The following is a 25,054-nucleotide window of genomic DNA, read 5'->3' on the forward strand; positions in this document are numbered from 1 at the left end:
TTTCTGCGGACACAGAGGTCTTCTGCCCCTGATCAGGTTTTTACCAGTCGTGGCAGGGCCCTGGGGCCTGGCTGCGAGAGTCCCGTGCTGCTCGTGGCAGAAGTCCTGGGAGTGGCCACTGGAGAGGAGGCAGGAAGGCAGAGGCTGCCCCAGCTCATCGTGAGCCACCTCCACCTGCTCTCTAGGGTGGCCAGGTCATATCCACCTGGAAGGCAGACCAAATGCCACCACACCCCCTCTGCCCCGAGCCCAGGCTCCGTGAGAGCTTGGACTCTGCCTGCTGTTGCCTAGAACGGAGCCTGACACACAGGGGGAGCCAGCGAATGCCCGGATGAACGCACGCTTACGAGGGGCAGAACCATGTCCCCAAAAAGGTATGTCCAGTCCTAACCCCCAGAGCCTGGAATATGACCTTATTTGGAAAAGGGTCTTTGCAGATATGACTAAATCAAGGATGATAAAATGAGATCATCCTAGATTTAGGGTTGGCCCTAAATCGAATAGCGGTTGCCTTTATAAGAGAAAGGAGGGAGGTTTGAGACACACAAGGAAGAAGGGCTCGTGGAGCCAGAGGCAGAGATGAGAGTCGAGGAATGCCTGGAGCCCCTAGAAGCTGGAAAAGGCAGGAAGGACCCTTCCCTAGAGCTTTGGCGGGAGCACAGCCCTGCTGGCATCTTTTTTTTTTTAGACGGAGTTTTGCTCTTGTTGCCCAGGCTGGAGTGCAGTGGTGCAATTTCAGCTCACTACAACCTCCACCTCCAGGGTTCAAGTGATTCTCATCCCTCAGCCTCCCAAGTAGCTGGGATTACAGGCACCTGCCACCACACCCGGCTAATTTTTGTATTTTTAGTAGAAACAGACTGTTGGCCAGGCTGGTCTTGAACTCCTGACCTCAGGTGATCCACGTGCCTCGGCCTCCCAAAGTGCTGGGCTTATAGGTGTGAGCCACCAAGGCTGGCCTTTTTTTTTTTTTTTTTTAAAGATGGGGTCTCACTATGTTGTCCAGGCTGTCCTCGAACTCCTGGGCTCAAGCGATTTTCCTGCCTCAGCCCCCCAAGTTGGTAGGATTACAGGCAGAAGTCACTGCACCCGGCTCCTGCTGACATCTTGATTTTAGACGTCTAGGCTCCAGAACAGTGAGAATCCATTTCTGTTGTCTCATGTCACCCAGTTGGTGGTCATCTGTCACAGCAGCCCCAGGAGACTCATCCACGTGCTCTGGTCTGGAGTTTAATTCTAGCAAGAGCAGATTCTCCTCATAGCTTCCCCAGTTCACCCACCTGATGCTGTTTCTGTTTTCCTCCCTGGGACCTTAGCAAGCATGGGCCCGGGGTACAGGCTCTGTGGTTGATGGGTCCTGTGTGTACTGCCAGAGGGGGTATGCTCCACGAACCGGGCCTCGACTTCCCCATGTTCTGTGCCTTCTCCTTGGCTCCTGGCCCCCCCTGGAAGGTTCTGCTCCCCTGTATGGTTCTGTGGGGCAAGCTGGGTGAGAACATGGGGAAGTGTCCAGCGTTACTGCCACCAATGCCCTTGGAGACCCTCAGTGCGAGAGGAGGGGGGCACAGATTTGTGGCGACCATAAAAACTGCATCAAACTACTCCAGAAAGCAGCCCATGCAGCCTCCGTTCCAAGCAGACTTTCCACCACCTCCCCTGCCAGATGCCACGCTCGGCAGTGACCACAGGGTGAGCTGGGCAGAGGCAGTCCAGCCCCCATTCCAAAGGACAAAAAGCAGAACACAAACAGTTCCAGAGAACAAAACCCTCTCACTGCCCTTCAGCCTGGAGGAATGCTGGAAATGAAACCAGGCTTCATGAGCTTGTTCCTAAGTTTTTAAATGTAATGCCATGTCCTCCCCAAAGCCGGCCCTGGGGGGCCACAATTATTAACTGTCTTCAGGCGGTCGTGGGGAGCAGCTGGCCTCCGGGGCTCCCACAGCCTCCTGCTTAACGAGAGTTTCACTGGCAGCAGCTGACACTGTCCTCTCTCTTGCTTTTTCCTTTCCCTAATAGTCTCTCATGAAGGATCTCATCAAAAGCTTTTTGAAAACGCAGGTAAATTATGTCCACTGGGCTGCGAGAATGACTGCCACTTTATTAACTTTTTAGAGCACTCTGGCGAGTTAGAGAGTCTGATTTCCTTTTAGATATGTGTAGCAGTTTGACCTTATTGCCCCTGGGCACACGGGTCTGTAATTTCCAGGGTCTCCCAGGCTGATGTTAGCGACTTTCCAATTTCCAGAAAGGGCTTAGTTTCCGAATGCCTTTCAAGATCACCGCTATTTTATACTTTCTGATTCCATTAGGTGAATCCTCTCCCATTCCGGAGATTTAGTGGGCTGGGATTTTGCAGGTAAGCTTATAAACTGCTTCCTGAGAGCCTGCAGCTGGGCAAGCCTGCCAACTCCGGGCAGGTCGTGTCCACCACCAGTTCCAGGTGACTTTGGACAGGTGGCTCAGAACTGGCTTGGGGAGGGGGCCCCCACAGAGCTCAAGTCAAGAAGGCTCATGGCACAGCATCCAGACTGCTTAGGCAGCAGGAATTTAAATTTATACAAACACTGTGTAAATTCATTCCCGCTGTAACAGACTTAGACCAGAGCTGACTTTTCCCAGAGGGCCGCTCACCTGGACGGGGCAGGTGAGACTGTCTGCTCCAGCCTTCCCGGCCCTCTCAGCCTTCTCTGGGCATTGCCCTGCCCTCCTTCCTTTGATTCCAACAGGAAAAGACCCTGGTTATAGCGGCCTGGTCTCCCAGGGCAGAAACAACCTTGAATGAAGTGAGCAAGTTTCCTGTCTGGCCTGCCCTCCAACCCCAGCTGATGTAGGAGCCTGGACTTCTTGGCACATTCCCCTTGAAGGGAAGTGTCCTCATCCTCGTGGTCCAGGCACCTTCTCACCTTGTTTGCTTCAGCTTCTGATACCTGCTAAAGTCAGTGCTCCGCCCGCCCGTCTCATCCAGGTGTGCTTTCTGTGTTCTGTTGGGACTGTTCCTTTTCTTAGGAGGTATTATTTGGAATTGGGTTGGAATTGTTTGCTAAGTTTCTGTGTTCTGTGATTTGACTTTCAGGGGGGCTGTTATTGGGCCGGGTTCCCAACGCAGAGCTCCCGAAGTGCTTGGAATTTCCCGCGTGCCAGAACGGTCTTTAGAAAGTTATGAGATGACTCTTGGTGGCCCCTAGATAAGATAGCTTCAGAATGGGAGCTGGCCCCAGAGACACCAACTTTGTGATTAGAGGGCTGGGACTTCAGCCTGGCTCAACCTCAGGAGAGGGGAGGGGGCTGGAGATGGAGTTCAATCAGGTGTCCAGTAATGTCATCAATCATTCCTACATAATAAAATCCTGATGGAGAAAGCTCTGGGCCCCTAAGTGTGGTGGAGCTTCTTGCTTGGCGACCACGTGGGTGTGCCCGGAGAGTGATGGGGTGAGGACATAGGAGCTCCGCGCTCCCGCTGAGACCTCGCCGTCCCTGGATCCTTTATAACAAAACTGGAATCATTTGCATGCCACTTTCTTAAGTTCTGTGAGATGTTCTAGCAATGACTGAACCTGAGGGGTTCATGGGAACCCCAGAATTTGCAGCTGACTGGTCAGAAGGTGGGTCCTGAGACTAGGAGCTGGCTTGGAAGTGAGGGTGGTCTTGTAGGGGACTTTGCCCTGCACCTTGGAGTCTGAGGCTGACTCTGAGCAGTGAGTGCCAGAATTGCACTGAAGCCCACCCACTTGGGGTGGGGGCAAGGGGGCGTCACACCAGATGCAGACCTCGCTGGCTCTGGGCCCTGTGCCATCTCTCAGCCTCAGTTGGGGCGTCATACTCTTTGGCGGGTCGCTGAACATTTAGGGCCTTCAGTGCCTCCCCTTCAAGCTGATGGTGATGGGATGGATGATCTCCAAGGTCTGTCCAGTCCTGAAACGCTGTGACCCCAAGCCATCATGCCCATGTCACTCTCTATTTTTTTTTTTTTTTTTGATTTGAGACAGAGCCTTGCTCTGTTGCCCAGGCTAGAGTACAGTGGCGTGATCTCGGCTTACTGCAACCTCCACCTCCCTGGTTCAAGCGATTCTCCTGCCTCAGCCTCCCAACTAACTGGGATTATAGGCGCATGCCACCATGCCCAGCTAATTTTTGTATTTTTAGTACAGACAGGATTTCACCGTGTTGGCCAAGCTGGTCTTGAACTCCTGACCTCAGATGATACACCTGCCTCAATCTCCCAAAGTGCTGGGATTACAGGTGTGAGCTACCAGGCCTGGCCCCATGTCACTCTCTATGGAGGAAGATGCCAGAGTTCATGGCCTTGTTGTCTGGGACCTTGGCTGACACCATTCCTTTCAGGGAGAGACCTCCTGAGTCATGGAGAAGCCCAGGAAGGGTCTAAGGTGTGGAAACCTGGGCGTGTCAATTGGTGGGGTAGAAGGAGGAGGAGCTGGGAACTCGCAAAGCCGAGAGAAAAGGACGGGAAGGGGGTGTCTTTCCAGCCTAACTCTTGACGACTCTGGGCTCTATCCTCACGATTTCGAAAGTGCCTTCCGCTTTTTATACCCCCGCTATAGAATTCAACCCGCCCATGTCAAAAATGTCCTCGGTCTCTGCAAATTTTCCCCTTCTCCAGGGAGTTTTCACCTCTTTTAACCCTCTGCATCATCTGTTTTCTCTCCCATCTCCTGGAGGCGGAGTAGATGCATTTCCTGGTTGCTGTGAGGGGCAAAAGCAGGGAGAGCGGCTTCTCTGCGAGTCTGCGAGGGCGTCCCCTGTGGGGAGCATCTGCTCAGGACTGGCGGGTTGCAGACCATCTAGCCAGACCCTGGCCACCCTCAGGCTGCCTCTGCAACCGTCCCAGTGTTTCCCAGCCCACCTTGCCTCACCTCCTGTTTCATTGCAGAAACTGCCCCTACTCAAAAGTTCTCCCCTGGGCGTGACTGACATTGCCTCTTGATGGCCTCCCCATGGGTCTGAGTGCCACGCTCCTGACCACAGAGGCCAAGCTCAGCCCCTTCCTCCATGACAGACCTTCTGGCCCTTCCTCAGCTGGGGTGCTAACTCTCCTGCTGCAGGCAGGGACGTCTATTCTGCCCTCTGAGCTCCAGCCACAGTTCCCAGGCCAGCCCTCTGCCATCTTCATGGGAAAAGGAAGCTGATCTTCTCCTTTGCAACCCCAAGCCCCTGGCCTGCACCTCCTGAACTCCCTTCCCCCAGGAAAAGCCACACTCATGCCCTGGCTGACTCCAGCCCCTGTGTGATGACCCACGGCTCTGGTATCCCTCCCGCTCCCTGACTTCCCACGCCTTCACTCCCCTCCCCATCTGTCCCTCTCCAGTAGCCCCCGGACCTCGTCCCGACCTGTGCTACCCGCTCCCTGCCACCCTCTTTCCTCTTTCTCTCATTCCTGCTCCTTCCTCCCACAGAGGACATCGATCCTGGGCCTAATTAGGACAGCTCAGCCGTTGCGCCCTGAAATGTCTCCCTCTCACCCTCTTGTCTTCACACGCCTCCTTGTCCAGCTTAGCTGTCGTACTGGGGTGTCCCCCCAAATTCATGTCTACCTAAAGCCTCAGAATGTGACCTCATTTGGAAATAGGATCTTTGCAATTAGCTAAGATCAGGTCAGACTGGACTGGGGTGGGCTTTTCATCCAATCACTGGATGTAAATCACTGGTCCTTCTGAGAAGGGGAGATGTGGACACAAAAGATAGAGACATGCAGACACATGCTGGGAAGAAGGCATGGGAGGGCTGAGGCAGAGACTGCAGTGATGCTGTCCCAGCCAAGGAATACCCAGGGTCCCAGGAGCTGGAAGAGGCCAGGATGGATCCTCCCCTAGAGCCTTCAGAGGGAGTGCAGCCCTGCCCACACCCTGACTTCAGAGTGCTGGCCTCCAGAACTGGGAGAGGAGACATTTCTGCTGTTGAAGCTGGGTGGTTTATTATGGCGGCCCCAGGAAACTCACACAGATGCTAGGACTCAACCATCCAAGGTCACTGTCCGGGGCTCCTCTCAGGCAGCAGGTGCTCAGTGAATATTGGCTCTTCCCACTCCTGCCTCTGAGAGCTGTGGGAAAAAACTCCCCCCTTGAGGAGCACTGCCCTATAAACACACCTTCTCTATTGTCACCTGGCCCTCTGGCTCCTCCTCCCGATCTCCATCTCCCTGTCCCATCCACACCTTCTCTGTTCTCCCCCTACCTGACTTTCTGCAGGTGACCTCCCCTCCTCTTCCACTGTCAGCTCCCTGTACCCCCCACCTCTTTTCTCCTGGGGGAGCCTGGGTCTTTCCTCTCTCTTGTCTGTCACTGTCCTCTCTCCAGTGTCAACACCCTGTCTTTCCTTTCATTAGCATTTAAGTGCTGGGTTCCTTTCCATTGTAAACATCAACACAAGCAAGCCTTCCAGCAAGGTGAGCCTGCCACTGCACCATCCATCTGCAAACCCTCCAGCAAGGTGAGCCCCGCCACTGCCCTGATCCCCTTGCCCACACTGCCCCTCCCAGTGCCCGCCCTGCAGCGTCTGGGATGGAGACTCTGTCCTTCCCACCACTGCTGCCCTCAGGGCCGCTGCTGCTTCTCCATTCAGCGAGCATCTGTCTGCCTTCTTGGCTTGACCTTTCCCCCTTCGCGAATCACTCCCTTCCTCCTTCTTGCCAACTTCTTGCTGGTCTTCGGCCTCTGTGGCCACCCGCCTGGTTCTCCTCCATCCATTGGTGGCTCCTCCATCCCTTTGCCATTGGCTCCTCTTCCTCATAAATGTCAGTTTCCATGAAGGAGCATTCCCCGCTCCCTTTTTCCCAACTCCACTGCCAGGGCCCCCGCCATGGTTTTGAGAACAGCCCTGTGCCGATCACTTCCAAAGAGAAGTGTGCTGTCCTTGCCTCTCTCCTGAGTTCAGAACCATCTCTCCAGGTGTACTGACCTGTCCACTGGGGTCCCTCAGATACCCAAACCTCTAAGGCTGATCTCAGTACCCTTCCCTAAAAGCCTCTCCTCCTGCACTCCCCAGCTCAAGAGCGGGCACCCCCTCCCCTGTGTTGCTCAAGCCAAACACCTGTGACCCATCCACCATGCCTCCTTCTCCTGTACCCAGGTCTGTCCTTTCCTATTATTTAATATGGCCACCTCTCTTCTTTCCCTTTGCCACTGGGCAGGAACAAGGGCCACCATTTCTCACTGAGAATAATGCAATGGTGCCAGGCCAGGACGCACCACTAAGGGCATCCAAGACTGGTCCCCCTCCACGTGCAGGGCCTGCAAAGAGAGTGATGTAGGCAGAGTAAGGAGGGGAAAGAGGCAGTTCTGGCGGCCCTGTTCCTCCTCTGTTGGGCCTGGGGGGCAAGGTGGGGAAGCCCTCCTGCTTTAATCCACAAACACACAGAGGGACAATAGCCTTTGCCCATTGGCATGACCATGACAATACCTTGCACAGAGCATGTACCACACGCCATCTTCATCCCCATTTTGCAGATAAGGAAATGAGGCAGAGAGGTTAAGTCATTTGTCCAATGTTATGCAACAAGATGCTAGGGCTGGATTCAGATTCCTTTTCTTTTTCTTTCTTTTTTCTTTTTCTTTCTTTCCTTTTTTGTTTTTTTCTTCTCCAAAGCCCAGGACTGATTACTTAATTTTCAGGGCCCATTGCAAAATGAAAATATGCATCTTTTTAAAAAAATGCATAAGTTTTTTTTTTTTTTGAGACAGAATTTTGCTGTTGTCACTCAGGCTGGAGCACAATGGTGCAATCTCGGCTCACTGCAACCTCTGCCTCCTGGGTTCAAGCGATTCTCCTGCCTCAGCCTCCTGAGTAGCTGGGATTACAGGTGCCCGCCACCATGCCCTGCTAATTTTTGTATTTTTAGTAGAGACAGGGTTTCATCATGATGGCCAGGCTGGTCTCGAACTCCTAACCTCAGGTGATCCCCCTGCCTTGGCCTCCCAAAGTGCTGGGATTACAGGCGTGAGCCACCATGCCTGGCCTAAAAATTAGTAAGAATTTGAAGGTGGGACAGCAGAGCATTAAGCAAGGCACGGGAGTCTTCTAAGCTTGGGTCGGATCCCTGTGTGCCTGCCGGGACTCAAACTCATTAGCTGCTCTTTGCGCTGTCCTGCTCCCCAGGCGGGGCTTTCTCCCAGAATCAGGTCCCTCCCAAGGCATGCTGCAGCCCTCTCTCTGAGGACGGAGGATGCCTGGGCCATGTTCCTGCCACCAAGTCTTTCTTCTGATTTTCCCTTCTCCCACCCCATCTCATTCCAACTGAATGCTCTGACCCTGTGGCTACTTCCCTGGGTGACCCTGGGCAAATCGCCAGACTTCTCTGGACCCCGTTGCCTTATTAAAGACAGGAAGGACACTGGTCCTAAAAGGGTACAGAGCCACTGTAGAAAGTATCAGATCCCAGAAAAGAAGCAGATCCTACTCCCAGGACACCACGAGGAGAGTCAGGACCTAGAGGCACAGGAGCTCCCCGGGGGCTCCCCATGGCTCCAAAGGGTCTAGTCCAGCCAGTGACCACAAGAACAGAATCCACACCCGCAGCCGGCCACAGAGGGCTGGCCACGTATTCAGCACCGAGCTGGCCCTTCCCGCAGAATATATGTCCTCAAAACAGCCCGCTGGGTGGGCCTGGTTAGGGCCATCTCCCTTTTCGGGGTGGGAACGCCAAGGCTGCGAGACGACAGAAACTTGTGGAGTCAGGAAAGGGTGAGGGGGAGGGTGGTTAACACCAGCTTTGGGGTGTGTGGGGCTCCCTGCTAGAGAGAAACAGTCCAGGCTTAGAGACCAGAAATAGCAGCAGCCACTGTTGCTATTGGCAGCCACTGGTTACATGGCCTTTGCGGCTGGGGGTGGGGGCCCTGTTGATCTCGGGGTTACCTTGAATGAGACCCTCACGTCCTGTTTGCAGGAAGACCCAGGCCTCATTGTTGGACTGTCGCTGTGACACATGGCTCATCTGAGTCCAGGCCTGCATGCAGGTGACAACACACTGGTGATATTATCACTTAAAATCACAAGATAATGGGAATAACCATTAGCATTTTCTCTCCAGTGGGAGCTGAGACAAGCCATTCCCCTCTTCTCAGTGTTACACAGGCTGCTGGCCAGCCTGGGGAGCCACATGGCCCCTGCCCATGCAGGGCCATGCAGGTCCCACCTGGCTGCCTCCCCAGGTGGCCCCTTCCCTGCTGTTTCCTGAGGAGGGGGTAGGGGGTCTCTCCTGTCCTCCTATCAGATCGCTCCAACTGCCCCCTTTGGGGACTTCCCGGTTGTTGGTGAAATTGTTTAAGTTGGGTGTTTTGCTCAGTTCCAGCTCTGTCATTGCAGATAATTGTGTCACCTGGCACGTGTTCCTGTGTGAGTCAGTCCTGGGGTGCTGTGGAGGGAGGGCCCTGGATGCAGGAAGCTGGGGCTTGAATCCTGCCCTCCTCCTCTCGTGTCCCCTTTCCCAACATCTTTCTCCAGAAAGATTGTCTTCCCGATGTGCCAGCTGTGCCTGTCTGCTTGCCCCGTGTCCCCATCTCTAGGGCCACCCCCAGTACCAGGAGCCTCCGAGGGTGGTGGGCCATGGCAGGGAAGCCATTAACCTGCTAGGAATTTGAAAAATGTTCCCACGTTTCAAGGGGCGCCCTGCTGGGGCTCTGCCTCCCAGGGGTAGCACTGACTCCCTCTGGGGCTTGGCTTGGAGCCAAAGAACAGAGTGGTGACCTGTGACTACCAGGAGTTCCTGGAGGGATCTAGCCGCCTGGTGGACGGGTGGCACTGCCCTGCCTGTGCCAGCAGATCTAGAGTGTTCTCTGAGCCCCTGCAGCAATCTGAGTCAACCCTTCCACAGCCGGCCTGAAGCCCCCAGGAGTGACACCCACCACCAGGGACTGAGGGCCACTTGTACTCTTGTCATTTTTTGTTGGTTGTGGGGACAGGGCTGAGACCAAAGTCTGTGTTTAGAGCACTCTGCCTGAAACCTGGTGTCACAGGAATTTTCCAGGATGCTTCGGGCTCCAGGGCTGTGAGAAGGAGAGAGAGTGTTTTAGGGTGGGGTGGTTGGAGTCAGGTTGTTGGAGGAGGTGTGCAGAGACCTTCACATAGGAGGCTTCCCTGTGCCCAGAATCCCCGTGGTCCCCCAGTGAAATCACCAAGCCAGGCTCAGCTTGGCAGGCTATAGGGTAAACAGTGCTCTTGGGGGGGGGGGTGCTAGCAGATGGGGCTAGTCCTGGGGGGCAGTGTGAGGCTGGCCCTGGTCCTGGGGCACATAGGTGGTCCCAAGATGGGCATTGGTACCACAGAGCTCAGCCCCGTTGGCAGTGATGTCCGAGCGGGGCAGGTCCAGGATGGCTGTGGCCAGGTGCCAGGAGCTGGCTTCAGTGCAAAAACAGTTAAAGTCTGAGGACAGAAAGAGCTGGGCTGCAGGGAGCCCGTGCCCTCCTGCCACAGTGACAGGCAGTATTTGCAGGGGGGGAAGGAGGAACCTTCTGCCAAGAAGGGACCTGACCTGGTCCAGCCAGCTGGAGCTGACCCAGGTCTCCCTGCCTCCTCCATTTCCTGCAGGCACAACTCTTCCAGGGTTGGCGATTCAGGACAGGTGCACCCCAGATTAGTGTCCAGCACCACCCTGGCCTTGTGGAGAGACGGCTAGGTGTCAGCAGAGCTGCTGAGCCAGGGCAGGGGCGGACGCTGACCCCACGCACACGGCTGGCCGAGAGAAGGCCGTGTGCCCTGGCCGGTCCTCCCACCAGCAGTGTCCACCTGTCTGGGCACTGGTACCACCTGTCTGGGCACTGGTACCCCTCCTACAATTGTTCTCAGGATGTGCTCCTGCCTTTTGGCTGGAGACTGGGATGGGGGTTGGATATCAGGATGGCAGAGAGCTTCCTGCCCTTGTGACCTGGCAGGAGCTTCAGGACCTTGCTGCCTCAGTGTCCTCATTTGCAACACAAGGAAATAGTACCACCTCATTGGATGCCATGAGGATGAACTGAGAGAATTGTAAGATTGCTTGGCAAAGGGCCCAGCACATGGTAAGTGCTCAGCCAAACCGAGGTGTCTCAGCACTTCTCTGTACTCAGGCGGGAGGGAACTCCTTTGCCCTGCCGTGAGGGTGAGGCCGAGGAGTTGAAGCTTCTGTATCTGGGCAGGGAGGCTGGTCTGACCTCTCTCCTCTCACCTGCCCTGGGCAGAGGCTGTTCCTGGTTGTGGGGCTCAGGGAGCCCTGTGGTGCAGGGCTGGCTCAGTGGCACCTGGAAATGCCAAGTCAGGGCACCAGCGAGGGTCCCCTCATACCCCAAGAGGCCGGGGGCACAGACGTCTCTACTTGGCTCACTCCCCCGCTACTGGCCCCCCAGAATTTTCCACCCCAGGAAATGTCTCCCGTGCCTGCGGGCACGCTTGGCTCCTGCCCATCCTCCCTGACCATGGCCCCGCCAGCGCAATCCAACCAGCAAGCCTCTCAGCCCTTCCTCCAAAACCAACCCCAAATCCCCTTCTCTCTATGTCCTGCTAGTGCCCCGATCCGGGTCACCTTCACCCCCTCCCCACACTAGGGTCTCACATGGCCCCCACAGGCATCCCCACCCCACCCCCGTCCCACCTCCATCATCCACCAGCCCCAGAGCTAGGGGCCAACCTGGTTCTGCCTTAGACTCTGGGTTGTGCTACCTGACCTTCCCTGAGCCAGCCTGCCTCTCCTCCACCCCTTCTCTCTCCCTCTCTCCCATGTCTCCCCCGCTCTCTCTCCATCTCTCTCTCTCTTTCTCTGTCTCTCTCCCTATCTCTCTCCCCCTCCCTGTCTCTCTCCCCCTCCCCTGGCCTCATGCTCCTCCCCTCCTCACTGAAGTTTCCTCCCAGATTCTTCTGACCTTCCCAGCTTGTTCCTGGCTGTGGCCTGCACTGCAGCTGTCCCTGTGTCTGGTTTTCTTTGTTCCTGACATCACCGGGTCATTAGGTCTCAGAGAGGCCCCTGACCACCAGGCCTAAGGCACAGCCTGGGCCTTAACGCTTGTTCTGTTCTCTGCTGAGCACTCATGTGATCATGATTTCCTGTTTGGGGACTAATGGTCCCCCCCAACCTCCAAGACAATGGGCTTCATGAGCTCAGGGCCACCCACGTCCCCAGTACCTGGACGGTACAGACTGCGCGCTTACTGAAGTCCTTGAAGGGAAGTGAAGGGATGGGCGAGGGCCCCTCCCCCACGGACACAGAAGTGCAGGGGGTATCAGGTAGGGTTTGCCAGCACACGCCTGTGCCTGGCTCTCTGCCAGATGCATCGGCTGCCCTCAAAGGACTTCAGATCTGATTACGGTAGCTCCCCCACCCCATCTCCCCCATACTAACACTGTGTGGTTAAGCGGCACATGGTGGGCTATGGATGGCCAGGAAGCAGGAGGCCCTCGGGCTGGGCTTGGAGCTGGAACAATCAGAGGTGACGTTTCCTTTAAACCCAGAGCCACCGGAGAACCCAGGTGTTCCATCCGTGGTATATACCCAAGAGAAACGAAAACGTATGTTCAAACAACTAGCTGCACACGCGTATTCATTGCAGCGTCATTCACCACAGCCCAAAACGGGAAACAACCCAAATGTCATCAAGTGATGAAACGATCAACACACTGCAGTCCATCCACACAATGGAATCGTGCTCGGCCGTAACAAGGAGGGCATTTCTGACACATGCCGCACCGTGGATGAACCCTGAAGACGGCACGCTCAGAGGCAGAAGCCACACAAAGGCCCCGCGTGGCATGATTCCATTCATGTGACATGTCTGGAGCAGAGCCATCCAGGGATGGAAAGCAGAGGACTGTCCCCCAGGGGCTGGCGGAGGCGGAAATGAGTGACTCTGGTGGGTCAAGGTTCTTCTGGGTGAGGAAACATTCTAGACCGGATTATGGTGATGGTTGCCCAACTCTGTGAATACACTAAAAACCCCTGAATTGTACACCCTAAAGGAGTGAATGGCTTGTAAATTGTTATCTCAATAAAGCTGCTTTTTTAAAAAAATAATGTTTCTTGGCCGGGCGTGGTGGCTCACGCCTATAATCCCAGCACTTTGGGAGGCCGAGGTGGGCGGATCACCTGAGGTCAGGAGTTCGAGACCAGCCTGGCCAACATGGTGAAACCCCGTCTCTACTAAAAATACAAAATCAGCTGGGTCTGGTGGTGGGCGCCTGTAATCCCAGCTGCTTGGGAGGCTGACGCAGGAGAATCGCTTGAACCCAGGAGTGAGAGGTTGCAGTGAGCCCAGATTGTGTCACTGCACTCCAGAGTGACAGAGCGAGACTCTGTCTTAAAAAAACAAAAACAAAACACAGACAAAAAAAAAAAAAACCAAAAATCAAAAAACTGGAGTGTTTCTTCAGCTGCTGCACCGGCCAGGCACGTTCTCAGCAGTCCATGTGCATTGATTCAGCCAATGTACAACAGCTTTCTGAGGGAGAAGCGACCACTGCCCCTCTTGTACAGAAGGGGAATCTGAGGCAGGGAGAGTTTACTTGCCTAAGGACTCAGGACTGGTACAGGTTGGTGCAGGGTTTACAGCCAGCTCCCTGTGGCTCTAGGGCCTGCACACTCAGCCACCCCATCTGCTATGGCTCCTAGCGAGCCCATAACGACATCAGCCTTGGCCTTCTCCAAACTCCAAGGTGGTGGTGCCAGCTCCACTTTTGCCTGGAGGGTCGGTGGGTGACACTGGGTACATTGAGCCTTGTGTTCCACCAGGGACCAGAGGAAGCCCAGCCCACTTCTCTGCCCCTTCCTGGTGCAGCCCACCTTGCCCCCGAGGCTGCCACTGAGTTCAGGCTCTGTACACACGGCACAGCCTGGTTCTGCCCCACCTGCCTGGCTCTGCCCAGATCTTTCAAAGCTCCGAGGCCTCCAAGGATTCCAATGGGGGAGTAGTGCTGCTCGATGGGTACCTTATACTGTAAATACAGATATAAGTATTACAATTGAGTTTAATATTTAATACAATCAGGTTAATACACATTCCAAACTCCATAAATAATCATTAGCTGAGGTTCTAATTGTGCTGGTGGGATCCAACTTCATGACTTATTTAAAGAGCAGAAGATATTCCCATACTCAGCTCCCCGAAACACCATAAATTAACCCGCAGCCCAATCTCTGCTATTATAGCCTACGTGGTATGTTTGCCAAGGATGGCCTGGCCACTGCGGGCCTCTGCCCAAACCTCCCCAGGCTCACTGCCTGGACAGGCAGGGGTAGCATGTGGCATGCTGGGCCTTGAAAACTCCACTGGGTCAAGAAGGGTCAAGTCACTGTTGCAGGTGGAAGCTTGGAAGGAGGGTTGGCTGGAGTGTGGTGGCTTATGGTGGGAAGCGAGCTGCTTGCAAGGGGAAGCAAAGGATGGGGCAAGCCAGAGGGCTCGGAGACAGCGTGTGCAAACACAGAGCCTGGGCACATCCCCTTAGCCCCCCACAGTCCTGCACCTTGGGCAGGGGACTCACAGGGGATGGGAGGCTCTCTCTGCAGAGCTCTGGAGAGGGACTCCAGAGGTGCCACCCAAGCAAAATCCCAAGAGACTCACAGGGGATGGGAGGCTCTCTCTGCAGAGCTCTGGAGAGGGACTCCAGAGGTGCCACCCAAGCAAAATCCCAAGAGACTCACAGGGGATGGGAGGCTCTCTCTGCAGAGCTCTGGAGAGGGACTCCAGAGGTGCCACCCAAGCAAAATCCCAAGAGACTCACAGGGGATGGGAGGCTCTCTCTGCAGAGCTCTGGAGAGGGACTCCAGAGGTGCCACCCAAGCAAAATCCCAAGAGCTTTACAGGCACGAGGGCAGGGGCAGTTTTCTCAGCCTGATTGGAGACTTCTGTGTGACATGAGGAAAAAGCCTGGAAAGTGTGGCTCACTCTGCAAATCTACACAAAATGCCAACATTTCAGGGGTGTGTGGTGACAACAAGGGGCCACATCTGGAATTGAGATGGCTCCAGGAAGGCTGGGATGCTGGCCCGTGGCAGCCATGGGGGACCTGGGGGTCCTGTCCTGGGAGAGGCAGCACCAGAATTCCACAGCCCTGCTCCCCAGGCCTGACAGGCTCCCTGGCCCGTGGCTTCAGGCTGCCTGCAGTAACAGCATCACAGGATCACAAGAAAGAGGGCCTCTGCCCACCTCCTCAGAATAGCTGAGGACCCTGGCTCCTGGTACCCCAGAAGAGGGACCCCTGATGCCAAGCTCTTGGAGTCACCCTGCCTGATGGGGTGGTTCAGGCGCCTGCCACATGGCACCTGCTCCCAGAGTGGGGGAGGTTGAAGCCAGAACCCTGCTGGCCCTGCCTCTTGGTGGGTGCCCCCTGCCCAGCTGCCTCCCACTGGGAAGTGGCCCTTGCAGGGAGGTGGGGAACCAGGGAGCATGCAGACCTCGCACGGCCTTGTGCTGTGGATGTGGCCTGTGGTGCCGGCCGGGCCTGTGCCCAGTCTTGGCCTGGAGATCTGCCCTGCCAGCGGCAGGCTGCATGGCTTGTGTCTCTGTCTGGTGTCCAGGTGCAGCCTCACACGAAAGGCACCCCTGACTTAAGCCTCGACCCTGTCCAGGACGAAGATGTATCCGCATGCATAGGGCAGTGGCCTATCATCAGCTTAGTGGAATAGCCAGGGCACATGATGCCAGAATGGGAAGGGACTTAGCAATCTCCTGGCCCAGCCCCTCCAGTGACAGATGAGGAAATGCAAGCTGTGGGAGGAGAGGCAGGGGACTGGTGCCAGCAGCTGGTTCTGGTTGAGCACTGTCGTGGGGCCAGCTGCCTCTGCCTCTGTCATCCCACCTACATCTCCACATGCTCCTCTCACAACTTTCGGAGGCACATATTAGTTATACACCCATTTTCCAGATGACGAAATTGAGGCTCAGAGAGCTTCAGTCCTCCAATTATTAGTGGCAGAGCTGGGACTAAAATTCTGGCTTAGAACCACACTGCGATAGGAGGAGGAGAAGAGGAGAAGGCAGGGGAGGGGTGGCAATGGGGAGGTGGGCACGGGAGGTGTTCATGGGGTCTTAAGAACAGCCAGGAGAAAAAGATACAGAATTGGATTAGCAGGAGGTGTCTCTGCTTCTCTCGGTTGGACATTTTGGGGACACGGGTCCTGGCACACAGTAGGCGCTCGATATTTACTGACAGGGTCCCACAGCACCCAGGACATTCCCTCCTCCAGCACTTGCATTCTGGGACCTCTAATGGTCCAGTTAACTCTTGTTATTTTTCTAGACCTTGATGCTGAGATTCCAGTGGGTGGAGGGAGCATCCCCCACCACCCTCACGGCACAGCATGGCCCAGCCTGGCACGGTATGGCACCGTCACGGCGGGTTGTGGGCACGTGGCAGATGCTGGGTGACCAAATAGAGCGAATGCATGACCCAGTCCAAATAACCTATGTGCATTAGTGCCGGCCAGTTGTTTCTGGTCACCCTGTCCTGTCCAGCTAGCACTGCTAGCATTTGCTCAGTAAATGCAAACTCACTGCAGGCAGGCCTCAGCTCCCCACAGCCGGCAAGGCACTCCCACGGCAGACATCTCTGCCTTGCAGGCTCGTGGTCGCAGATGTAAACCTCACTCCTTGGTAGCTCTGGGCTCCACTGCCCACCCCAGGCAGGGGGAGGTCAAATTCTCAGGAAAGGGGATGCAGGTTAGTGTTTGTCACTGAGAGGTTGGAAAAAAAGGACCCGTGTTGTCTAGGGAAGAACAACTGGACGCTCTTAACAACTCCAGGCACTAGAACGGTGAGGCATAGTCCAAGAGGCACCGCGTGTCTGTGTGTGTGTGCCTGGTATGTGTGTACCTGGTGTGGGTGTGCCTTGTATGTGCGTGCCTGACGCGTGCCTGGTCTGTGTGTGCCTGGTGTGTGTGTGTGCTTCTCAGAACAATTCTAGAATAGTAATGGGTAGTCCAGAGGAAAAAAATCATGTCACCATTAAGAATGTCACCACACCCCTATAGGAAGAGCGAAGCAGCAGCTAGGGTTGCAGATAGAAGGCATAGCATGCACATGTGTATGCACACACACTCACACACATGCACATACACGCCACACACATGCACACACACACCACACACCACACACACATGCATACACACCACACACCACACACATTCACACACACATGCACACTTATACACACCACACACACTAACACATGCACACACATGCACACACACCACACACTCACACATGCACACACACATGCACACACCCACACACATGCATATACACACATGCACACACCACACATACAGCCCCCAACACATGCACCCTCTGAAGAAATCATCAATGCGACAAAAAGAAAACACGTGAGTCCTGTGGGACTGTCTGTGTGAGCTGGAGAAGACACACAGAGGGTCTGGGCACAGGACACACACACGCTGGAATGTGAGGCCCACCCATCAAGGCCGCGATGCCTTCCTGCGATGCCTCCCACACCGGAGCTCAAGCTCCGTGGAGCTCCAAGTTCCATGGAGGGGCCTCACCCCTGCCTTGAGCAACTGGGAATGCCTTCGGGGTGAGCTCAGGTTCCCATAGCACCTTTGAGGGGAACATGCTGGTTCAGGAGGGTGTTCCTTTTAAAAAGTGAATTTAGATGAAAGTAGTTATGTTTTGGTCACAGTTGTGTAGACAGGCTTTGGGGGGCAGGCGGGGCTGGCATCCTCATATCAAAGCTGAGCACAATGAACCGAAGCATCCGGATTTGCCTCTGCTTTGCCAGGGGCCTGTGCCTGCACATCATCCTGAGACCAGGAAAGAGCTGCCAGGCAGGCTGTTCCATTGCGGGGGGGTCTTCTGCAGGTATGCGGGGCACAGCTCTGCCATCCATCACGTATTACTTAGAACATTCCGGGCAGAACCTCCCATCAATCAGGAGTGTAGGAGAAGAGGCAGTGAAGTGAGCACGTGGGTGAGGACAGGGGATGCTGAAAGATGATCCCCTGTCACCTCCAGACCACATCTATCACCCCCACTGGCAGGTGGCAGTGACAGATTTCACAAGTGCTTCTGAGCCAGACATACCTGGGTTCCAGCCTTGGCATGGACCAGCTGTGTGGCCTTAGGAGCTTCGCGTGTCTTCCAACCTGAGCCGCTTTATTTGTAAAATGAGAACGGCCTTGTGGAGTTGAGGGAAGGATTAGGATAATGATGGGACTATCCAGGTGCCTTGGGCCTGGAGGAGCCATGGGCTTGTGGGTTAGCTTGGATGCATGTGGTTAGCTTAGAGAGGACTATCCAGATGCCTTGGGCCTGGAAGGAGCCGCGGGCTTGTGGGTTAGTTTGGATGTATGGGGTTAGCTTAGAGAAGACTATCCAGGTGCCTTGGGTCTGGAGGAGCCGCGGGCTTGTGGGTTAGCTTGGATGCACGTGGTTAGCTTAGAGAGGACTATCCAGGTGCCTTGGGTCTGGAGGAGCTGCAGGCTTCTGGGGTGAGCTTGGGTTGGCTCAGGTTGGTGCTCCTACCCTTTGGATATTTTATCAGCACTCACACCTTTGCACCGCTAGCCCGCTCTGCTCAGTGATGAAATAAATTGGTGGACCTGGCTGGAATTCACACCTGGTGGTGTATGCATTTAACTGCCTTCCTCAAGGGCTTTTCACACATCAAAAGGTGTTAAAATCAATAAGTAGCCTTGAGATTTTTTCTTCTTTTAAAGTAAATATATGCATAATCTTGCACTTGGTCAAGCTCACCCGTCCTGGCATTGGGTGCTTAGGGGTTCCAATGAAGGAAGCCATCATTGGGGAAACGAACAAGCCATCAGGTTGCAAACAGACGTCAGAACAGGTGCAGCCCGTTAATTTCATCATCGTTGAGTGGGTCCGTGGACTTTGCTGAGACAAATATATCTGGAAAGAAAACACTGAGGGGGCAGGGGACGGCAGGAGAGTGACATGAATTCAGAGGTTGTCGCTGGGATTGCAGTTTTATTTGCTTTTTGAAATAGTGCTGACCAAAGGCCCTGAAGCTTATTACAAATCCAGGCAGTTCTGGAGCGGGCTTGGCAGCACCGCAGGACGGGCACGGGGAGCTATGGGTGGGGAGGTGGTGGAAGGAGACTTTCCCACAAACGAATCCATGAGAAGGTTGGTTGAAAACACGGCCACGAAAGCAGGGGTAATGGAAAGGGTGCAAGGAGAAGAGGGAACCTCGCCCTGTTGGCTGAATAAAGTACAGGAAAACTTCCATGTCAAAATGTTTTTCCCCTAAGGGATTCGCTGATGCATTTCCTTTTTAGAAAAGGGTTCTTTTCTGTTCTCGGGAGCTTAATTTCATTCGGAATGAAAAATGACGAGAGTGAATTGGACCAGCAGTTTGTACCCAGCCTGAACTGCTGGCTCAATGCGCTTCATGTTTATTTAGCTGGAAGCCTGGTTGGGAAGTCGTTACCTTCACCAACGCAAAGAGAAGAGGGGTGCGGGGTGGGCAGGGAGGGCCACTGCAAGGGGATGTGGCTGCAGGGCCGGCTGCTGACTCAGAAGGGATCCTGGAGGAGCCCATAAGAGGCACTGCGCAGGGGAGGCCACCTCTGCCACGCATCCACCTGGACCCCAGGCAGCTGTGTTCTCTGGGCATCGGGGGCCTCAGCCCACCTCTTCCAAACCCAGCACAACCAACACAACATCGGTCCAAAGTGTGAGGGCAGCTGCGGGCTGGGCCAGTTCCTGGCCTGATGGAGGCTGGAGAAAGAGGCTGGTCTATTGGACACCCACAAAACCAGACTGACCCTCAGCTCTGACTGGTGCCTGCAAAGCAGCAGCATCTTTGAAGTGGTTCAGGTTTAAGCCACCCAGCCAGTGGCTCTTACTGTATTTTAGCTCATGTGAGGAACAGAACCAAATTGAAAAGGGAAGCCCACCAGCATCACAGGCACACAGTCTGAGTGATTTTGTTTTCAAGGCAGGCGTGGAAAGTTTTCGTTTTCAGGAAAGAAATCAAGGCGGGGGCAGGAAGAAAATGCTTGCTAAAGCCATCGATATTTTGTTACATGGAACAAGAGCAGCCTCCGTTAGTAGGTTTTGCTTCCTTCGTGTTTTCGTGTTCATAGCTTCTAGAATAAATGAGGGAGATAGAAGTCTGCTTGTGCTAAGGTAATATTCCTATGTTCCTTTTCTTTTTCTTTTTTTTTTTTTTTGTTTTTGAGATGGAGTCTCACTCTGTCGCCCAGGCTGGAGTGCACTGGTGTGATCTCGGCTCACTGCAACCTCTGCCTCCTGGGTTCAAGCAATTCTCCTGCCTCAGCCTCTTGAGTAGCTGGGACACAGGCATGTGCCACCATGCCCAGCTAATTTTTGTATTTTTAGTAGAGATGAGGTTTCACCATGTTGGCCAGGCTGGTCTCGAACTCCTGACCTCAAGTGATCCGCCCGCCTCGGCCTCCCAAAGTGCTGGGATTACAGACATGAGCTACCACATGTGAATTCGGTCTGGATTTAGAAGTACACAGAATCATGGTGAGATTTGTTGTGTGTGCTTGTGACAGGTCCTTAGAGACCTGGTGGGAGGATGCCCAGGCAGCCCAGGACCTGCCTTTCCAGACCCTCTTGTTGGCGACACTCCTCCCGATGTTAGACCCAAGTCCTTGCCCATCATGCAGAGCAGTCAGTGGCTGTGGCGGTTCCAGCCATCCCGTTTCTTTGTGCTTTGTTGGATCCGTCTCCTAGAACTCTATGACTGCTTCGAAACCAACTAATTTCCCTTCGTTTGAGACATCGTATCATTTGCCTGTTTCAGTACTTATAAATGGAAATGCCTTCTCTAGGACAGTTGATTCTTATCTGGGCCATGTTTCCGTGAGCATCGGCATGAGCAGACAGTCCGTTTCCAATGCAGGGTTGCTGGAGAGAATTGTTTATGAAGTCTCTGAACCACTTGGGGGTTCAGAAAATATTTTGGGAAGAGTAAAACCTAGGTTACAATATTTAATAACTTTCTTCAATGTTTTGTTATTCCAAATCCACAACCCAAATGTTTTGGTTTGTTCAGAAAATAACAGCAACAAGAAAGTTATAAAAAATAGGGAGGGGAGTGCGTGGTGATTGAGATGGGCCCTCATGGGAGCTGAAGGCTCAGAGCAGTCACAAGGAGATGGCTGGAAGCAGGCTTGGGGGAAGAGACTCGTCTCTTTTTTTTTTTTTTTTTTTTGAGATGGAGTTTTGCTCTGTCGCCCAGGCTGGAGTGTAGTGGCTTGATCTCAACTTACTGCAACCTCTGCCTCCGGGGTTCAAGGGATTCTCTGGATACTCAGATCAAGGGATATTCAGAACTCTGGATACTCAGTTCAAGGGATACTCAGCCTCCTGAGTAGCTGGGATTACAGGTGCTCATCACCATGTACGGGTAATTTTTGTATTTTTAGTAGAGACGAGATTTCACTATGTTGGCCAGGCTGGTCTTGAACTCCTGACCTCAGGTGATCCACCCACCTCGGCCTCCCAAAGTGCTGGGATTACAGGGGTGAGCCACTGTGCTCGGCATGCCTTCTCTTTTATGACTGCCCTGATGGACTTTGGGGTCATGAAGGGGCTGGAGATGGCAAGCTTGGGGCCCTTCATCCTCTTTGGGCCCTGGTGTTCGGAGAGAAGAAGGGCAGACACAGAAGTAGACCTTGCTTTGTAAATGGTCATGGATTCAAAAGCTTGTATGGATATTTGCAGCCTGTGTGACACCCGGCAAATGATTCCACTCCCTGTGCCTCAGTTTTCCATCCACAAAATGGGAGTGGTGCTACCTGCCTTGCGGATGTGTTGGAGAATGAGAAAGATGATGCTTGAAAATCTCCTTCTATGAGGCAGGCACACCGCAAAGAACAGCCAAACCCCCCTCTGGGCTGTAACCCTCTCTTAGCTCCTGCACTGAGAAGCTGCCAATGGCGCTGTCCCCGCTTTCTATCCCAGCCAGGTGGATAGACAAGCTGCAATTAATATGCCCACAAGAATTCCCATTTGCTCTTTCCTGATTTCATGCCAGGTCAGCTAATGAAACAGACCTATTGATGAAAAGTTCCATGTGGATGCAAATGGTGCTAGTTCATAACCATATATTCCTGCTCATTTACGTGATACACCCAGAGATGTTGTACCTTCATTTCTGACCATCTTCAATTAACACGGGCTCCACATACTGTAGCATACAATGCCCTGAAACCTCTCCATCAAGTAGGTAAAGCTCTGTAAACCAATATTGAAATGCACTAGAGAAGTGCCGTCCTACAGGAACCCTGCTGCGAGTCCCTGTGGTTTCCCGAAGATCCACTGGCAGTGCCAGAAACCAACTGCTCCTTTATCTGCTTTGATAAGGCTGCATTTTTGTGCATTGGTTTTTGTTTTGTTTTGTTTTTTTTGAGATGGAGTCTCGCTCTGTCACCCTGGCTGGAGTGCATTGGTGCGATCTCAGCTCACTGCAACCTCCACCTCCTGAGTTCAGGTGATTCTCCTGCCTCAGCCTCCCAAGTATCTGGGATTACAGGCACCCACCACCATGCCCAGGTAATTTTGTATTTTTAGTAGAGATGGGGTTTTGCCATGTTGATCAGGCTGGTCTTGAACCTCCTGACCTCAGGTGATCCACCCACCTCAGCCTCCCAAAGTGCTGGGATTACAGGTGTGAGCCACTGCACCCGGCCTATGCACTGGGTTTTGTTCAAGTGGGTACATCTGTCCTACAAAGAAAGTCAATGGGCAGAATGGCTGCTGGCTTGAGACCATTCCACTCAGATCAGCTGGCACTGTGACCTTCTAGAAGTCGAGTACTGGTGCAGAGTCTATTGCAAATAAATGTCTCTGTCCTGCCTCTCCGAGCCCTTGTAAGGACCCTCTGATGTCATGTGACTGCCTTGATTGGCATTGCGGAGATTGCTTGGCTCCTGTGTCATATTGGCCACCTGGAACTTTCTAGGACTTTCTGCCCCTTAGACAGCCTGGTAATTCCTGGCTTCTCACTGCAGGTCTTGGACTCAGTGGAGTGAGGCCGCTTTCTCCACGCCCCCGGCTGCCATCTGCAGTTCTGCCCCAGAAGTATAGAGACGACTCTCCTCCAGAAGTATAGAGATGACTCTGCTCCGGAAGTATAGAGACGACTCTCCTCCAGAAGCATAGAGACGACTCTCCTCCAGAAGCATAGAGACGACTCTCCTCCAGAAGTATAGAGATGACTCTGCTCCGGAAGTATAGAGACGACTCTCCTCCAGAAGCATAGAGACGACTCTCCTCCAGAAGTATAGAGATGACTCTGCTCCGGAAGTATAGAGACGACTCTCCTCCAGAAGCATAGAGACGACTCTCCTCCAGAAGTATAGAGATGACTCTCCTGTCCCCATCCCCTCCTCCATCACCAAACTGCCCCAGCACTTCTCTCCCCCTGCAGCCTGCTCCCAAAGACCAGCAAAGCCTGTTGAAAAGAAAACGCTGAGAGAGGGGGTGCTTCACGCCCGGCCCCTGATGCTTATTAACTGTGCAGGGAGGGTTTGCCATCCCTGGGCTGGCTTCCTCCTGATATGTGACAGAGCTTAATACACTGCGGCTCCCAGCCTCGCCAGCCACGCCGAGAGCTGCATTTCACAAGCCTTTTGTTAACCCCCTACTGGGCCGATTCCGTGACTTTCTGGTTCTTCTCCCTTGGTGTTAAGAATGGGAAAGGGCAGGGCCCTAAAGAGGATGGAGCCAGGCTGTGCGTTAACATGGAAGCTGGAGAAGGGAGGTCCCACCCGTAGACCTGCTCGCTGAGGGAAGACGGAGGTGCCCAGCAAGGAGGTGCCTGCTGAGGACCCCCCGGTGCCCTCCTCAGATACTGGCAGAAGCCTGGTCCCACACTGTAGGCTGAGAACGCTGTGGGGTCAGGGTTCCCTAACCTACCCTATGTGCGTGTCAAGTGAGGTCCCGTGGCCAGAGACTCTGAGAAAGCAGCATGAAGCCAGACACAGTTCACTAGCGGTGCTTCCCCCACATCACAGCGGCCCTGACACAGCTCGCGGGGCTCACACCGGGGCAAGCAGGATAGCTTTACCCAGAGGACAACTTGCTGTCAGCAGACCAGTGACAGAGCCTTTTGTGTAGCAAGGGCGCTCTTTTCAAGGGGACAATTGCCTCTTCACCCTGGTGCTCTGAGTATGTCTGAGACCCTCTGCTTGCTAAGGTGAGGGACCCCCTGCCTTTCTGCTCCCAGGTCGAGAAGGGCTGACAAGAGGCACTCCCACTTGGAAAGCACCAAGCTTCCCTGCCCCCTCCAGCACTCCCCACCCACAGGGGGCCCTGGGTGCGGCCTGTCTGTGCGAAGAGGGAAGGAAATTGGGTTTCAATGGATTCTTTTTTCCTCTCGAGTAGGTTTCCATTGAATTGGGGGTAGAGGGGGGTGTTGATCCGAGGTGGTGTCAGGGACGCCTTGGCCTTCCAGCTCAGTGTCTCCCCTTGCTGCTGCCCAGGGGCTCCGTGACATGCTCAGCAAAATCCACAACATGAGAATCTCCAACCACTGCTCCGGGCAGGATCAGACCCACTGATGTGAGACCAGCCAACAGGCAGCTGGGCCAGGCCAGGGCACCAGGGCCCCTCCCCACCCTGAGAATCGGGGATCCTGAGGTGACCTGTGCCCTGTGCCAGCACTGAGGGGGTTGGCAGGGAAGCTTAAAGAAAGAAGGGCTCAGCCATGGCTGGAGGGACAGAGCCCACAGGGGTCCGGGCAGGGTGGGCTCCCCTGTCTCAGAAGATTCCTGGACACCTTGGCCTGTGCTGACCGCCTGGCCTCCCTGCTCCTGGGATGGACGGGCTCATGGAACGTGTGCTCTGACCTGCCCACTGTTTCTCAGGATTGTCACATTGCTCCCTGCAGGGCGCCGGGCACATCGCAGATGGTGAGTGTGGCTGTGCGTGGGACGCGCTCTGCCAGTTAAGTCGGACCATGCCTGGCGCTGCTGCAACCCCTCTCAGGCTCCACATTTCACTCCCACACACAAAGTCTAAGTCCCCATGAGGCCTTGCCTGCTCTGCCCCAGAACCCTCCAGATTCCACCTCTGAGTCTCAAATGCCAAAATGCCACCTTCTCAGTGAGGCCTCTGATCTCCTCCTTCCCTTC

The 25,054-nt window shown here is 54.3% G+C and overlaps 1 protein-coding gene across 4 annotated transcripts in view; it reads right to left on the reverse strand.

Moving 5' to 3' along the window:
- The window catches only part of RBFOX3 (RNA binding fox-1 homolog 3), a 527,163-nt gene that overhangs the window by 177,260 nt on the left and 324,849 nt on the right, over window positions 1-25,054 (reverse strand). The gene's annotated exons all lie outside the window — the stretch shown is intronic.

The sequence above is a fragment of the Pongo pygmaeus genome, chromosome 19 (genome assembly GCF_028885625.2).
Source record: "Pongo pygmaeus isolate AG05252 chromosome 19, NHGRI_mPonPyg2-v2.0_pri, whole genome shotgun sequence".
In the NCBI taxonomy this organism is placed as follows: domain Eukaryota; kingdom Metazoa; phylum Chordata; class Mammalia; order Primates; family Hominidae; genus Pongo; species Pongo pygmaeus.